General features: G+C 32.7%; 1 long non-coding RNA gene across 1 annotated transcript in view; it reads right to left on the reverse strand.

Annotated features, from left to right (window-relative positions):
- Positions 1-364: 364 nt before the first annotated feature.
- The window catches only part of LOC134474221 (uncharacterized), a 46,625-nt gene continuing 29,615 nt past the window's right edge, over positions 365-17,374 (reverse strand). Inside the window, exon 3 of the long non-coding RNA XR_010044922.1 lies at positions 365-941. This is a non-coding gene — a long non-coding RNA (uncharacterized LOC134474221). The remainder of the gene's footprint in view (positions 942-17,374) is intronic.

Here is a 17,374-nt window from a genome sequence, read left to right on the forward strand (position 1 = left end):
GTAACTGAATGACTTCACTGCATTTCCTATATTTCTTCAGATATATTGTTTTCTATTTCCCATCACTCAGATTCATTGCAATTTTTTCAGTCTCACCTGTGACCTGCTACTTTCCTCCTTCTGATTCTATTTTTGCTTTAAACTTGCAGTCCTTTGCAGAGATCCACCTTCCTTCTCTGTGTTTATCAATCATGTGTCTCTATAATGTGCACAGAAATATTCACACTGATTTTTAATAACATCAAAAGAGACATTTATTTTTAATTTAATTTATTTTAAATTTTAATTTATTTTAAAGATTTCATATTAATAAAATATAAATACATGTTTTACTTTATGAATCATAGGAAAAATTACCTGTGAAACAACTTCAAGAAGACAAATTAATGCATTTCTAGTAGAAAATTCTATAATTAAAAATGCAATTCAACCTGAATTTATTTGAGTAAAAATGTGAAATAAACATAGTTGTTTTGATAGAATGATTAGACATTACTGGCTCTAGTATTTCATTCTACATTTGTTCTCCCAGCTGTGTCGTTCCAGGCTCCTCTAGGACCCTGGTCTAGGTGGACTCCTGGAGTGTTCCTTGTCCTTGAATAGAGAATTCCAAATCACTGCATCTGGACAGCTTTTACAGCCTAGTACATTAATTTTCTTTCCCAAGAACTTCAGAAAAGAGATCATAATTTAATATTTTTTTCTGTGGAAAGAATATTTATTGCTCAGATGGTCTGCCTGTGCAATTCAGTCAAGGGTCTTCTTTCTTGTTGGCAAGTCGCCAGATAGGCCAGGCAGTGTCCAGGCATTGGTGGGAGGGTGACGTGGGAAAGCAGCTTCTGTTCTAGGAGAGTGAGGAGAGACAGATGCGTTCACAAAGCAAAGTCTTTCGTGTACTGCAGAAGTCTCTTTAGTAGACTGCTTGAAGCTATCTGAAATTACTGCAAAAGGAAAAATATTAGCATTCTAGAATACTAAAGTACCCAGAAAGTATATAAGTAAAAACATTAAAATTGATCCTGAAGTAATTAAAGAACCTGAATTAAACCCAGAGGTAATTTTGTCAAGTTATCAATGGATAGAGAGGTGAAATGTAGTTATGTAGTATGAACTGAAAATATTCATATAAGAATGAGACTGTGGGGATTTCTAATTATCTGAAAAGGCAGAGCTACTGGCTGCAAAGTAGAATTTCTGGTTAGTGTATAAATAGATATGAGTTATTATTTATTGTTCCATCTTTGCGTCAATGAGGTAACTTGGTTAAGACTTCAATCTGAGAGAGGTCATAGTCTACTGACAAAGGATTATCTTTGCTTACTTTTCACTTCTATTTCTTTCCGCTAAGTATTCCCAGCCTTCCCAGACTGATTATACAGCCCATGCTCAAGTGGTTGAACATCTTACTCAAAATTTTGCCAAAGTCATTTACATCCCTCAGGCTAAATACCTATAGCCAAATTTGCAAATTTTTACAATACTGGATCTTTTCCAATTATCCACAAATTCTCTGTAAAGCACAAGTAGGTAATTTGCTATTTTCTAATTGGTCAGTTGCGGTCAGAAGTACCTGGTATGTGACTTTTGCACTTTAAAGAAAACTCTGATGAGCTTTCAGAATATAGTTTCTTTGCATCAGAAAGCATAGGTGTTTCAATTTCTTTTATTTTAAAAATGCAGCAAAGAGGAAAGTTTGTAAGCCATAAGAGTATAGTTTAGTAATTATGGAAAAGTAAACACATCTGTATGAATGCTATACAGATTGGAAAATGAAATTTAACTGGTTTAAAAGAAGATTGCCTCAGAGCCCGGGATTTAGCTCAGTGACAGAAGTGTCTATTTGTCAACAGCAAGGTTGTGAGATCGGTCCTTGATACCAAGGATTGCCTCATTGCCTCATTCCCAACCCAAGCATTAGCCTCAAAAACTATTATTTTTAATGTGCATCAATTTTTCTATCTTCATTATACATGACAAATGAAGCAGTATCCTATAAGGAATTTTCATAAACAAATTTCTATCCCTAAGATTTATATGTATTATCTCATGAATGTAGTTTTCATTGTATACTGTTCTTAATATGTAAAACAGCTTTTGATGGACTGTTATATTACTGCTACTTTGGGTTATCATCAGTAATGCTGTTCCGCATCATTTTGCTTGTATTTTTATTTCATGTAATTAGTGCTCATCCAGAACATATACATTCAAATATATTAGGAGATTATTCAGTATACAGATATTTTGGAAGACTATGTAGGCCAATTTATTTAACCTTCATTTGTGGGATAAACTGGTAAAATGACTATTTTCTATTGCGTACACTTCTGCGTTCAACTAGTTTATAGTTTTTTTTTTTTTTTTAAGAAATGATGGGAAAATTTAGACTATGAAGAATTTTTTCAAAGCTGTATGTTTTAATAGCATGAATTTTCTGAATCATAAAATAATTTGGGAATTGTTTGCAGTTTTTTTATCAACTGGAATATGCTGTTTAATATTGATATTCTTTCCTAAATGTTAAGAAATCACTAATGAATTTTTTTGTGACTAAATTTTACAGAGAGAATGTCAGCATGTAAGAGAGCAAAAAAATAGTGTATAAACTCATGAATTAAACAGTTAACTTCATTGTAAATGAAAAGAGAAAGATGCTGGAGGAATAAAAAGAAAACAAATGGATATGGAGAAAGCTAGACTGGATGAATAGTCAAATAAACCATTAATATTCCTTTAAGCCGAAACAATAATCCTTAGTAATGCTCAAATAGTATCTTCAATCTTAAGAAGCTTGAGAGGGATGCGGAAACTGAACAACAAAAATCTGAAGCCTGCAGATATAGGTTTGTACATATTAAGGAAAGAAGCTATTTCTAACAAGATGCAAGATGAAGGCCTAAGTGCAGATGTAGAAACAACATCAAGGTATCTGGAAGATTTAGCTAAGCTCATAGATAAAGGTGACTTCACTGAATAACCAAGTTTCCAGATAGATAAGACAGACTAAGGGTGCAAACAGAGGCAAAGCCACATAGCATTTCCATAGTCAGAGAAGAGAAGTCAATGCTTCAAAAGACAGGTAGACAGTCTTGTTAATGCTAATCAAGATGTTGAGTTTCAGATAACGCCAATTCTCACTCAGTATTCTGAGAAATGATAACCCTTAGGTCTATACTGAATCTATGTTGTGTCTACTCTAAAAATGGAAAAACAAAGCTTAAAAGACTAAACATCTATTTACAACATAGATTGCTGAATCTTGATTATCAATGTACTTGCTCACTTGAGAATTTGATGGAGATGTGCAATGGAGTGCAATGGGGTGCAGTTTTGTTTTGTCTTTTATCAGTGAACATAAATCCATTTTGCAAGTCACAGACCAAGAAGGATTTTGACTTTGAAGTATCATTATCTAAAAGTACATTATGTAAGGCTAGAACAGCCATAGTGATTTTTTTAATGGATCTGGGCAGGTAAATTGAAAACTTTCTGGGAAAAAAATCTCATCAATCTAAATGCCAGTAAGAACATCTGTGATTCACTGAAAGAGGTCAAAAGTCAACATCAACAGGAGTTTGGAAGAAGTCAATCCAGTCCTCACGAATGATTTTCAAAGTTTCATGGCTTCAGTGAATTTAGTAATTGCAAATGTGGTAGAAGGAGCAAGACAAATAGAAAAGGAATGGAGCTAAAGATGATTCTTAAGTGTTACAGTCTCATATTAAACATCAGTGAACAGACAGTTATGTACTACGTTCAAGCTATTTATTGTAGTTATTAATTTTCTCCTTTGTCGGTTTGAATATGATGTTAAATAAGCTAACTTCCAAGGAAATAATTCTCTCTTTGGTTGCTTTTAATTTGTATAGTTCATTTAGATAAAACATTTTCGTTATTATAGCCTTCAATTTCAATATTTTTACGTTTTAACACACACACACACACACACACACACACACACACATATAATAGCATTCTCCAAAACTTCATGTTGTGTGTGTATTTTTTTTTACCTTTTAAACAATTATTTTAAAGTTCATAACTAATGAAAATGTGTCTATTTCTATGGCTTTTATTTTTTTTGTTTCTATTTCTATGTTAGCTTCCTTTTTTTCCTAATTCTCAACTTAGTATATATAAAGCACTATAGGGATCAAGGATATCTTAAATTTTACAGCTTTAGAGAGTATATACTTTTCTTTAAAATCTTAATTAAATCTGTAATTGAAAGAATTCCTGAATGATTGAAACCTGACACACTTCTAATTTCTTTCGGTTATCTGAACTAAAAACCAAGGGGAAGGCCCAAGTCTTTATTGTCTCTGAGGAACATTTCAATTCTTTTTTATTATTTCCTTTTACCTATCAAAATTTTTTCTGTACACTTTTTTACTCATTACCTGCTGTTCTCTGGATTTTAATAAGAACGAGTATCAAGCATTTCCTCCTTGATGATATCTGACAGTCTCAAGTTTTGCTCCTTGTATGTGTTTTGAAGTTATCATGGAGCTACATTTAAATTCACGTCATCCAAGTATTATACTTTGTGAAATCATATATCTAATAAAAATTGGAGCACAGCCTTCTAGACACAAAAATTTTTAAAAATCATTCTTTTTAATTTGCAGTTTATCTTAATGAGGTTTAATATTAATACTTTTTTACATCAATGTCCTGCACTAGTATATGTGAAAAGTACAGAAAAAAAGAAAAAAATTAGAGATTAAATAGTTGAAAAACACCTACTATATAATGAATCTTTGAAATAAACAAATGTACTTACAGCCCATAATTATTCCTCAGAGCAACCACACATTCAACATAGGATTCAAGCAATTATAAATAATTTCTTTTTTGGGTGGCGAAGGAATCCACAACCTTGTGCTTCCCAGGCAGACACTTATGCCACTGAGCTAAATCCCTGGCTCTAGATTTTTTTTTTTTTCTAGTGCTACTTTGAAAAGGTAAGTGGCCTTCTCAGAAATTGTGAAATATATTTCAAGGAAAATATTATTGAACAATGGAAGAAAAAACAGACTTCTATGAAAGAAAATTTCACCTTGTATTACAAGAGTAAATGTGCATGAATCGTAGCTTTTGGCCAGAAACCATAATTACAGACTTTTTGTTACAGTTTCTTTCCATAGTTATACCTCCTCTCTTGATAGCAATGTCCTAAAAAATAAATACGTTTTACCTTTTCATAAGTAGGAAAAAATTAAAAGGAAAGTAGAGGGATGGGGAAGAAAAGCTAGGAAAAAAAGAAAAAAATGGAAGAAGGAAGGAAACAAAAAAAAGAAGAAGGGAAAAGGAAGAACAATTAAGATGAAAGTATCAAAGAAAAAAGAAACAAAGGAGGAAAGATAAAAAAGAAAAAGAGAAGGAAGTTAAAAGGAAAGAAGGCAGATATGAAGAACAATGATAGAATGAAAAAGTATGAAAGAAAGAAAGAATGAAAGAAAGGAAGAAAGAACAAAAGATTGGTCTTATCTTTAGAGTCCTCAGTATGATTTCATTCATGGAAATGACATTCATTTAACCTTCATCACAGGCTTCACTAGTTTGTTCCACTCATCATGTGTCTTACTTCTCCAAATGAAGCTTTGTACCACATACTAGAATAGTGGTGAGAATGTGGAATAAGTAAAGAAAACTACACCAGAATTACAAAGGATAAAAATATATCTGGGTAACCAAATAAAGATCAAATTACTGTAAAAATACAGGAAAGGTACATGCCAGTCCAGGTAGGACCAGCAGCAGTAGGTCGTCCCAGTGCCTGTGGACACACTGACAGTGGGGACTACTGGTGTGAAAAAGATCAATGCAGCAGCAAGAAAAAGAGCCAGCAGTTGTTAAGCGAGGTGACCCAGCACTGTGATCTGGCACACAATCACACAGTGCAGGATGTGGTGAGGACACCATCCTGTATCAAAGGGCTCTCAGAGAACTTGAGCAAAGAAAACCAATCCTAGCTCCCATATCCAGAGGCCAAGATCTGCTCTATCCCCAATAAAATCCCACTGAAAATTGACTCAAACACAAAGAATATTTCTGATGTAGATACTACCAAAGAACTGTGGAGACAAGAGGAATTTCATGTATTTTTCTTTGTTTGTATCATTGGTTATTCTTGTTCTACTTGGTTCAGTGTTTTGTTTTGTTTGACTTTGTTTTTTTCCTTCTTTGTTTCTTCCTTCTTTTTTCTTTATCTAAGTTTTCTACCTTTCTTTTTATTTTCTTCTCTTCTTTCTCCCTTTCCTCACCGATGTTTTAATTTTATATTTTCATGTGAGTGAACATTATCACTTCTCTTCTGGCTCCCTTCAATTCTCCTTCACTTTCTCTTTCATTCTTACTCTCCTGTGTCCTCCAATTTCCCAAAACTTAGGGAATCATTTCTTGCCCTCCAGCATTGTTTTTATTATATTAGATCTCATTCATCTCTAAATTTTGTCTCCTATCCCTCTTAATAATTCTTCACTTCCCCATAGGGTAAAATTACTCCACTAAGGGAAAATCATTATATACAAGTTCTTGGTATATTTTAGATTGAGTTATATAACTGTAGAATTCACTCTATGCTTGAAGGTATCAGATTAATAGTTACCAGAATTTGCCAGTATACAGGTAATACTTGATGCTATTGTTATTGCTAAATGTACTTCTTTAGCAAGGATGCCATAAATGTTATAATCCATTTTTCTCCTTCATATGGTAACACTGTGATTATATAGCATTGTAGTCATCATCATAGTGCAGTACCAAAGAACTGGGTTCTGATCCAAATAGTTACCAACTTCTCTACTTTAATACATTGAAAAGATAGGTTCTTGGGACTGACATAAAGATAAGGAACCACCTACATCTAGAAAACACCCTTCAGCAACAGACATTCCCTAGAGAAGCCTTGATACTAGTGATAAATCTATCTGCAAAAAGAAAATGTCAAGTGTGAACACAGCAAACAAAATAAAATTTAAAAAAGAAAATAGAAAATGCAAGTTACAGAAACAAAATGAAATCCTTGACCCTCAGCAAACCAGAGTACAATGAAAAAGAGAAAACTGGAAGACGAGCATCAGAACTTTCTGAAATAACAGCAACAGAAATAAAAAAAAAAAGCAGAAGCTATAGAAAATATCACTTTCCATATACAAAACAAAAGTGATCAAAATGGAAGACATTAGATAGAGCACATACATATAAAAAGTAGAACGGTTCAGAAAAATGAGGAAAACCACCAATGTCCAACATAGGAAAGAAATGAAATACATGAAACACATACAAACAGGAATCCAAGAAATTAAAATCTCCATTGAAAGTGCACACAACAGATTGAACAAAGGCAAAGTTAGAATATAGACATAGAAGACAGCTTGTGGACAGTGACCATGAAAAGAAAGTTGTCTTAAAAATAGCAAGAGACTATGAAAAATCATTCTGACAGCAACAACATGAAGCAAAAAGCAATATAAATTAATTGGAGTCAGTGAGAAAGCTTGAGACAGTACAAATGCCATAAAAAATCTCTTCACAGAAATAATGTCAGAAAAGTTCCCAAACATAGATAAAGAATTTTACACACAAATAAATGAGGCGTGTAGAAATCCAAACAGTCATGACTAAAAATAAATCTACACCACAGTGTATAATAATAAGATTCTATAAACTCAGCACAAGAACATAATATTACAAGCCGTTAAAGAAAAGAAGTAAAACATCTATAAAGAAAAACCCATCAGAATCATAGCAGTCTTCACATAAGAAACTCTCAAATCAAGACGGGCTTTGAGTGTGTATTTTAAACCATAAAAGAAAATGACTTCCAACCTAGATTGATGTATTCTCCAAAACTATCTATCAAAATTGATGGAGAAATATGATACTTCTATGACAAAGAAAAGCTAAAAAAAATATTAGAAAGAGAACATGTAAACCACAAACACAAGAACACTAATAGAATTAAGCTCCAGGCAAGGCAAGCACCTAAACATGGGGGACAAACTGGAAAGCAACAACACGAAAGCACTATAAGAAAGATAAGTCAATACATATGTATTATGATGATCAATGTAAATGGGCTCAGTTTACCAATTAAAGGAAATGACTGGCAAAATGGATCAAGAAAAAGATCCAACAATAAGTTACATGCAAGAAACACATTTAGAGTGGGCCTGCAAAAGCACTGATGAACCCTGACTCCAGCCAGAGGGCCCTATCAGGCCTGTGAGAGTACTGGTTCACAGTAGGGACCTGGCTGGGACACACAGCATGGACAGATGCATGGACAGTGGGATGGAATAGTCTGAAGCAGTATTAACAATATGAGCTAAGGGATGGTTTCCATCAAATCTCCTAGGGTAATCAACTCAAGATAAATCTTGAACTCACCCAACAGGTTCAAGAGGAGAAATTCAGGTAACCGGTACCTCCCATGCACTGTGGAAACTAGTAACTGAGGGACTGCCAGTCACACAGTAGCATCTTAACTAAGATATACACAACAGACACACATAACTAGCAGAACCCAAAAAATGAACTAAGAGTTCAGAATGACAAGACAAAAAAGCAAAATTCAATCTCAGGTCTTCAACACATCCTGAGCCAGTATAGGAGACATAGACATAGAATAAATTGCAAGACACATACTTGAAATTTCTGAAAATATAGCAAGTAAAGAACAAATCCATGAGGCCTTAGAGGAATAAAGAAATAACAATAATGAAGGAATTGCTCAGCCTAGCTAGGGAATACATAGATTAAAAAAAAAAAAAGAGCATAGGAAAATAATGGGAACCTTAAATAAACAATATAAGAAAGAAATAGAATACATGATACAGATCAAAGAGATCTCCAGGAAATTAAACTTTCAACTGAGAAATGGAAAACAATGCTTGAACAAAATTGTAGATAGACTCCAAGACCTTGAAGACAAAAATCACAGCAAGTGATCATGAAAGGAAAAATCTCTGAAAACTACCAAGGGATCAGGAAAGAGCAGTTCAAACCTGAAAGGCAATGAAAAGTAAAGCAATATAAGAGTCTTAGGTGTCAATTAAAAAGCAATAAAATGACATTTTTTTAAAAAAAGCTATTTGCAGAAAATAGCTTTGCAGAAAAATTTCCAAGCATGGGAACAGAATCTGTCACCTGATAAGTGAGGCATATAAGAAATCAAAAAAATCATAACCAAAATGGACCTACACCCAGGCATATAATAATCAAGATCCCAGAAGTCAGCACAAAAACAATACTAAAAGATGTTAGAGAAAACAAACAAATCAACTATAAAGGAAAGCCCATCATAAATACAGCAGACTTCTCAATACAAACCTCAAGTCAGAAAGAGTTTAGAAATCCTGAAAGAAAACAACTTCCAATGCAGATTAATATATCTTGCAAAACTATCATTCATAATTAATGAAAATTTAAGATAGTTCCATGATAAAGAACAACTGAAGAAGCTTATGACCATCAAACCAACCCTACAGAGAGTACTGAAAGGCATTCTAGATAGAAATAAAAATGACCAGATTTCCAAGAACAATAGCAGAAATAAACCAACCAGCAGTATAAACAGCTAAACATATGGAAAACCAGAGAAACAAAAAACTGAAAATAATATGACAAAGATAAGTTAATACCTATCAGTTATAACGTCAATATACATCATCTCAATTCACCAGTCAAAGAAACAGATTAGCAGAATGGATCAAGAAGCAAGAAACAACAATATGCTATATACAAGAAATACGTTTAACTAAAAGGAAACTCATAGATCAAAAGTCAAAGGATGAAAAACAATATTCCATGCAACAGGAACCCAGAAAAAAGCTGGTGCTGCTAGTCTGTTTGCAGACAATGTGAACTTGAAAGTAAATATGATCAAAAGAAATATAGAATTTCACAGCATTTATTAGGGAAAAATTAAGAAGAGATAACAATCATAAAAATACATGCACCAAAATACAAGTGCATCCAACTATACAAAACAAATAATAATAGACATGAAAAATCAAATGTACAATAACACAATTGTAATGGGAGAACTTAACACCCCATTGTTTCAAAGAGATAGATCCACTAGACAAAATTTCAGCAAAAAATAACAGAAATGAATCAAAAATGTTACAGATAATTATATTACTAATTTCTGTTATTTCAAAATAACAGAAATTCTGTTATTCAAAAAGAATGGTGTATGTTTTCATTATTTGATCATTTTTCCATGCCTATACCTAGTAATCTCAACAATTACTTTGAAAATAACAATATACAATGTATTAAACATAGTTAATTTCCTATTATTTTGTTTTAAAATTCTGTATCATTTTCCATTACTTTTGTTTTAAAATTGATAAAATAAAGACATTTAACTCAAAAATAAATTCATAGCCTCAAAATCAAATATTGGAAAACAATACTTCATGCCATCAGAACCCAGAAAAAAGAAAGATTAGCTATTACATTTGTAGACAACATGAACTTTGAGCCAAGACTGATCACAAGTGACAGGGTGTCATTGTATCCTGAATAAAGGAGATAATTCAAGATAAAGAAATAGCAGCCATTATATACTTGTAAAGAAAGCCTTAAAAAAGGAAAATGTAACAGTCATAAATGTATATGTACCAAATTTCTGTGCACCCAACTACCTAAAAAAATATAATGCAGAGGAAAATTAACACAAATATAATGGAGGACCTTAATATTCCACTTTCACAATTAGATCAACTGAATTAAGAATCAACAAAAATCATAATTAAAACATACCTGTGGACAAATTGACTTAGTAGATATCTACAGAGTATTGTAACCCACAAATTCAGAAAGCCCATTTTTCTCTGTTTCACAGGAATATTCTTCAAAATAGATCCCATATTAGCACATAAGACATAAAATACATTTAAAGGAATAGAAATGATAGCATTCAGATTACTTGGCCACAGTGCAATAAAAATGGAAATCAATAGCAAAAGAAACCAAAAATCTACATCAACACATGGAGATTAAACAATAGCCTCCCTAACAACCAATGGGTCACAGTGAAAATTAAGAAAAAATGAAACACTATCATTTAGCAATAATGCTGATACTACATATCAGAACTACAGGGTGCAATGAAAGCAGTCCTATATGGGAAAGTTACAGTGATGAATTCTCACATCAGGGAAGCAGAACAAGCTCAAATAAATAACTTAGCATAAAACCTCAAACTTCTAGAAAAAGAACAAGTCTAACTTATGCAAAAGATGAAATCATAAAGGTTGGAACAGAAAGTAATGCAATAGAGACTAAAAAAATTACAGTGATCAATGAATTAAAGAGTTAGTTCTTAAAAGATTAAAATTGATAAACATATCAAAAAGAGCAAAGAATAGTCTCAAATTCAAGCTATTAGGACTGAAACTGGAAAAATCGCAGTGGATCCTGCAGAAATTCAAAGTATCATGAATACCTGGTTTAAGAGTCTGTATTCTCTCTCTCTGAGATGGAAAACACAGAAAAAATGGACAGATTTCTAGGCACATATAAATTGCCAAAACTGAATCAAGAAGCTATAAAAATTCTAAACAACCTGATATCAGTCAATGAAACTGAAAATATGATTAGACACTTACCAGTAAACAAAAGCCCTGACCTTGATTAATTCACTGTTGAACTCTACAAGAAATTTAGAGAAGACCTAATGCCCATAATGCTAATACTGAAACTCTTTCATAAAACAGAAGGAGAAACAAAACTTTTAAAATCATTGTTGGAATCAAATATTACCCTAATAACAAAGCCAGAAAAGGACTCAACCAAAAACTACAGCCCAATATCGCTAATGAACTTCAACAGAAAATCCTCAGTAAGATACTGGCAAATAGAATGCAAGAACTCGTCAAGAAGATATACACCATGACAAAGTAGGATTCATACCAGGAATTTAGGAATGGTTCAACATATGCAAAACAATAAAGAGAATACACTATATTAACACATCGCTAGACACAGAAAAAATCATTTGACAAAGTCCAAAGTCCATTCACAATAAAAAGTACAGAAATTTGGAACAGATGATATTTATCTCTGTTAAAAGCTATCCATGACAAACCAACAGCCAATTTCACATTAAATAATCAAAATTTGAAAGCTTTTGCTCTAAATTCAGGAATAAGACAAGGATGTCTAGTATCATGCCTACTAGATATAGTTCAGGAAATATTAGACAAGAGAAAAAAAAAAGAAAAAGAAAAAGTAAGAATTGGGAAGGAAGAAGTTAAATTATTATTTGTAGATAAAATAATACTCTACACAGATGACCCCAAAACTTCATCAGAAGACTTATAGATTTAATAACCAAATTCAGTAGTATAGATGAATACAAAATCAGCACTCCAAAATCAATAGCATTCCTATATATGAAAATGCAGAGAACATCCAGTGGGGTGCTAATCTAGCTATGTTTCCTGGCAGATTATCTTTCAGTGGCTACGTGGGTCATATACTTGCATGTGAAGACAGCATAGGGTTTGGGTTTTTTCCTTCGGAATCCTGTTTTAAATTACAGATTTTATTTGCTTTGCTAGCATTGATGTTTCCAAATATCTCTCATGAACTTGCGTCTGAATGCTGGACTTCATGATACACAGAATTACTTAATTAAGGGATGAACCACGAAATGTATTTATTCATATTTTACAAGCCTGCAAGGATGCTGTAGATATGCGTGTGAATAAATCCTTACAAATACTAGCACAGCATACTCCTCTTAGAACTTGACATACAATTTCTTACTGACTATTGGTCCACACAGCAATAAACAATATGTCCCTTTATAAACAGATACCTATTACAATTGTGCACCTCAGATGACTGTCCTTTCCTCTTTGTAATTCTGGGGAAAGCTATAGAATCTTATCATGTTTTTAAGCATTCACTTAGCAAAAAAAAGTATGTGTTGAATACAAGCAACATGAAAATTTTTACAGCAAGATCTGAGATTTGACAGGGAACGTGTGGTTTCACCCACAAGTCAAAATAGTATGAGTAACAATATATTGAGAGTTTCTTTGGAATTTTCATACAACTTGGAAGGGATCCTTGCTTTTACATTTTATAAAAGTGTAATGATAAGTCTCATTTCTCATTAGAAAAAGTGTTAAGTATTTAGACATTGTTATTATTGTTCAGAAATTTAAAAACACTTGCTGTCACATTTCTAGATATTTAATTAAACAAGAACTAATTAAGATCTCATAATGTTTCTGGGATATATGACATAAGGTATGCTTCTTTTTTCAAAGGCTAATATCATCTCAAATGAAGGACAAAACTTCTCACCAACTGAATAGATGAACATTATATTGTGCCTTTAGACATAGAGATATATTTAATCTTATCCTTGTCCAGACACATGAGAAACCAAGTTTACTTAGATAAACAGTTATAAAATGTTAAATAATCTGTAAATGTTCACCGGTTTTATTAGACAAATCTGTGTAACTCTGACACATAAATAACTTATTAGAAAGGAATTCAGAGACATATTCCAAATCCTTTCCTTTTTCTCTCTTGCACACACACACACACACACACACACACACACACACACAACACAGAGTTCATATACAAAATATACTCACAGTCACAGTGAACATTAGGTAATGTACAGAATTTATGTTTCAGTTTTATCCCATTTTCCTTGCCAGGAGAACAGATTAAAGGGAAACACATGGTTGCAATTAGATTTGGGTTTGATTTCTGACTCCAGTTGCATAGCTCGCTATTCCCTTAATCCTAATTAAACTTGGTGAATGTGCTATGTACTCGCTGACTAGGTGTAAGTAATTGGTTAAAAAAAAATTCCTACAAATTTTTGTTCTTTGACAGCAAGAGTAGATGAAATGAAAGTAGTGTTTCAGGAACAATTTTCGTGAATCTAGATTTCATCCTATTTGGAGTCTGCCCTGTACATTTGGTGAAACATGAAACCCATGTGAGTCTCTCTTCACAAGCAGTAAAATGGTGATAATATTAAATATCTTTATTTATGCACTGGTTGGAAGATCTGAGTCAGTTGAATAATATTTGCTAAATACTTGCCAAATGTCTACAAACATTGTCCCAGATCCTAGGAAGAAAGCAGTGAACAGGACTTTCTCAGTCTCTGTCCTTTTGGAGCTTAGAGTCTGGTGTTAAAGTATGTGAAGTATAAATGCAAACAGATAAGTTGATATAAATATCACCAACTTCTATCATCATCAATTTATTTCTATCTTTATTTCATGATAGCATCTAATTCTCTGTAACACAATTTCACTTTTATAAAATGTCAGATAACTAGTGCTGAAAATAATGTTTTTAGGTATGCAGAGCACCGGTTGAAAGGACAAGAAGAATGTAGACAGACAAACATGAATAAAAACATAAACACGTTATAAGTATTAAAAAAACTGATTTGCAATTGCAGTTATATTTATGCTTCTGGTAAATAAAGTATCTCAGAACGAGTCCTTATTGAATTATTTCTTTAAAATATTTTCCTTCTTAAAGTAAGGTTATTAGATTAGGAGACCACTAAAAATTGACTGTAGAATAAGTTTTGGAAAACAATAATAAACAAATGGACAATAGTAATAAAAATAAATACAATTGGAAACATCATCTTACAACACATGTTCGTATGGATTTTAGTAATTGAATACTTATGATTAAATATTAAATAAAATACTTTTTTCAAATCTCTAACAGTGATCAAAAAGCAGAAAAACATAAAAATTTAAAAGATGAGAATTATAGATTTTATTTCTAAGAATCAGATTTAATTCTATTAGGGTAAAATTATAAAACTAGAAATAATATTTGCATCATGTGAAAATGAAAGCTACTATTTAACATAGGCATGCTCAGAAATAGCATTAAGATAAGCCATAATGGTAATAATAAAAAGACAGCATAAAATTCACAAAAAGTAAAAATAACTATTAAACCCATGTAAAATATTCAATAGTTTAGTATTCAAATGTATGTAAATTCTGATATGAAACTCAAGAGATATTCTTGCCAAATTTGGATTTGCAAAATGGTGTTACATACAAGAACATTGTTTGATATATAAGGTACCAAAAATTTAAACAGTTTTTTATTTCTTAGAGAGTTTTATATTGGGGTGCTCTTGTAAAGTTTTCTGAAATTGAATATGAAAATTTAAAACAAAGTATTTAAAGATTGATCAAAACAATCAGAGAGCTGTCTTCTAAAGCAGAAGAGGTATAAATGGGGTATGAACATGTTCAAGAGAGAAATAAGGCAGAATTCCAAATTCTGTTCCCAACTACACGGATTTTGTGTAAGTGTGCATCCCACCAGGAGTCCTAGAGTCATCTCACAAATCATGGCAGCACAAGAGCACAAGTGGATTTCAAATGTTTGTTAGGTGCTTGTCAGCCTGCACATTTACAAACTTATATGTTTTCCTGCAGGTGCATGGAACAGAGGTGATTTGCCAGATATTTTTCAAGCCAAAGTTTAAGGAAGACACAAATTAACTTCTACCTGTTTGCCTCTAGCAGCCCTCCTATACACATATGTATATGCATGGAGAAAATGGGATCCCCTTAAAAATCTGATGGCAATCCTGAAGGCACTGAGTAGGGGCAATAGCAGTCACGTGTGCCTGCTATGTCTATTCATGCAGGGAGAGACATGACTGGGATCTTTATGCTAGTCTGACATTGTTTTGCAATAATACAAATTGTGCTCAAGGCATTTTCACATGGACTCAATAGGTAGAGAATAAAGTACTTATCAAAAATTTATAACAATAATTCATATACAATTTGTGATTTTTGAATCAGATGGATAATGAAATGTGCTATATAAAAGCAATACTTTATAGGTATGTGTCATTTAATGACAGCTCTATAATCTGAGAAGTTTGTTGCCATGTGAATGTCATAGAGTTCACTTAAACAAAGCTAGAGCATCTAATTGAATCACTTGATGTGGGATAGTGTAGGAGATATAGAAACTAGCCTCAGAAATCATGATTTACTATCATTATCAAGGGCTTTGTGATACATACATTCATATATGCTATATTTCGCAAGACTGGCAAATCCAGTAGTTTTGCTCATGCAATTGACAAAACATGTAACTCCAGTGTAACTAGGTTACAAGAGTTTTTCAACTGTAGTCTCATAAGACCACCGAAGTGCATACTATTTATCATCACCTGAAAAATCATTTTGTGCACATAATTTCATTATTGAAGTTCTATTTCTCACTCTCTAATTCTAAAAATTTAGTCTTCATCACTTCTCAAAACTTAGCTTAATTTTAGAACCAGCTCTGCTCATAATATTTACTTACTTGCATGTTATCATGTATTTTACAAATTTTAAAATGTGTCTGGGGATTTAGCTCAGTGGCATAAGCACATGCCTTGCAAACAGGCAGTTGTGAGTTCGATCCCCGATATCAATTTAAAAAATTATAAAATGTAATAATAATAGAAACAATATGAATGGCATATAAATATGTCCAAATTCCCTGTACTTTATGCTATCCCAATGGGGTACATTAGTAGAGAATAGATGGCATTTCTTTTATTCCAAATAGCAGTGACCGTCTGGGACAAGTGTTCCGTTTAAGGGTGACCATGTGTAAGTCCTGTGCTCTTGACATTCATTCCGTGTTATCTAAATAAACTCCACTTCAGTCACATTAGTCAGACACATACATATATTTTTGTTAATATATTATTGTTCAGTGAGAAAAGCTTTTGTATTTGACTATTACCTGGAACTGATTTACGACTTCTCACTTAAAGAAGATGTTAACGTTTATATCTAGATGCTACCCACAGCCTGATAGGGACATAGTTGTTTTTTGAGGTGGTGACTGGATTGTGAGTACATGATAATCATCAATGTATTAATTCACTGAAGAGATTATAGCTGATTTGCTGTTAGGAAGTAACTTCTGGACAGAAGATGTGGAAGTATGACCTGGAAAGGTTTATCTCTTTCTCTCTTCTGTCTTAACACTCGCTCTGAATCCTGGCTATTGTGCCATGAACAACTCTCCTCAGCTCTCCTCCACCATGAAACTCTGCTGTGTCATTGTGACTCGGAGCCAGATAAACACAGACTGAAACATGACTCAAAATAGACCTCCCTTTCCTTTGAATGGTTGGTGTGCAGGATTGTGTCTCAGTAAGGACAAAAGTGACTAAGACAATAGGTGATTCATCAACTTGTCTTTGTAAAAGCAAAACAAAATGAGACAAAATAAGACAGTGCACAGAATCACTCAGGGATTAGTGTTTTTTTCTAGTCCTTCTCTCTATTAGTCCATGCATAGATTCAAATAAATTATATAT

Source organism: Cavia porcellus, unplaced genomic scaffold (assembly GCF_034190915.1).
Source record: "Cavia porcellus strain 051 isolate PalLab524CR breed Dunkin Hartley unplaced genomic scaffold, mCavPor4.1 scaffold_31, whole genome shotgun sequence".
Classification (NCBI taxonomy): Eukaryota; Metazoa; Chordata; class Mammalia; order Rodentia; family Caviidae; genus Cavia; species Cavia porcellus.